The sequence below is a fragment of the Mesoplodon densirostris genome, chromosome 8, assembly GCF_025265405.1.
Source record: "Mesoplodon densirostris isolate mMesDen1 chromosome 8, mMesDen1 primary haplotype, whole genome shotgun sequence".
Lineage (NCBI taxonomy): Eukaryota > Metazoa > Chordata > Mammalia > Artiodactyla > Ziphiidae > Mesoplodon > Mesoplodon densirostris.
The window spans coordinates 6,791,689-6,793,200 of record NC_082668.1 but is presented as its reverse complement, the minus strand read 5'-3'; the positions used below and the strand labels follow the sequence as shown (position 1 = coordinate 6,793,200).

General features: G+C 44.6%; 1 pseudogene; it reads left to right on the top strand.

The window, feature by feature from the left end:
* LOC132494681 (neuropilin and tolloid-like protein 2) lies at nucleotides 1-1,512 on the top strand (annotated as a pseudogene).

Sequence of the window (1,512 nt, the reverse complement as noted above, 5' to 3'; positions counted from 1 at the left end):
ATGGCCCTGGAGCAGCTGTGCTCCGTCCTGTGTGATGAATAACGATACTTGTAGTGGAAGAGATTGCTGTGGCCCCAAAGACCCAAGATGGACAAAATATTGGAATCAAGCACATTCCTGCAACCCAGCGTGGCCTTTGGGTTCGAACCAGCAACGGAGGTCATTTTGCTTCACCAGATTATCCTGACTCATATCCACCAAACAAGGGCTGTATCTACATGTTGGAAGCTGCTCCACATCAAAAAACACAGCTGACCTTGGATGAACGTTATTGTATTAGAACCATCATTTGAATGTCGGTTTGATCACTTGGAAGTTGGAGCGGGCCATTTGGTTTCTCGTGCACGTGTTGATCCATTAATTAGATCAACAGGGAGATTCATGTGGATTAAGTTCAGTTCTGATGAAGAACTTGAAGGACTGGGATTTCTAGCAAAATATTCGTTTATTCCAGATCCAGACTTTACTTACCTAGGAGATGGCCAGTTTGAATTGTCAGGAGCTGACGGAATAGTACGTTGAGTCGGGTAGAACAAGGGGAGAAAACAAAACCCGGCCAAGCAGTTGATTGCGTGTGGACGATTAAAGCTACTCCAAAAGATAAGATTTATCTGAGGTTCCTAGATTATCAAATGGAGCACTCAGATGAATGCAAGAGAAACTTTGTTGCAGTCTACGATGGGAGCAGTTCTATTGAAAATCTGAAGGCCAAGTTTTGCGGCACTGTGGCCCATGATGTAATGCTTAAAACAGGAGTTGGGGTGATACGGATGTGGGCTGATGAAGGTAGTCGGCTTAGCACGTTCAGAATGCTTTTTACTTCCTTTGTGGAGCCTCCCTGCACAGACAGCACTTTCTTTTGCCATAGCAACATGTGCATCAATAATTCTTTAGTCTGTAATGGGGTTCAAAACTGTGCATACCCTTGGGATGAAAATCATTGTAAAGAAAAGAAAAAAACAGGACTGTATGAACAAATCACTGAAACTCACGGAACAGTTGTTGGCATTGCGTCAGGGATTGTCTTGGTCCTTCTCATTATTTCTATTTTAGTACAAGTGAAACAGCCTCGAAAAAAGGTCATGGCTTGCAAAACTGCTTTTAAGAAAACTGGAGTTCAAGAAGAGTTTGATCCTCCTCATTATGAACTGTTTTCACCGAGAGACAAGGAGATGTCTGCAGAGCTGTCGGAGGAACTGGACAGCTACCAGAAGGCGCGGCGCTCCTCCACTGCGTCGCTGTGCATCCATGACCATCACTGTGGATCGCAGGCACCCAGCCTCAAGCAAAGCAGGAACAACATGAGTTCCATGGAACTTCCCTTCCGAAATGGTTTTGCACAACCGCAGCCAATGAAAACATTTAATAGCATCTTCAAAAAGAGAAGCTACACTTTCAAGCAGGCACATGAGTGCCCTGAACAGGCCCTAGAAGACAGAGTAATGGAAGAGCTTACCTGTGAAATTTGTCAGAGGGAGGGAAGATTCTGCACAAGCATCCATAGCCATTGAT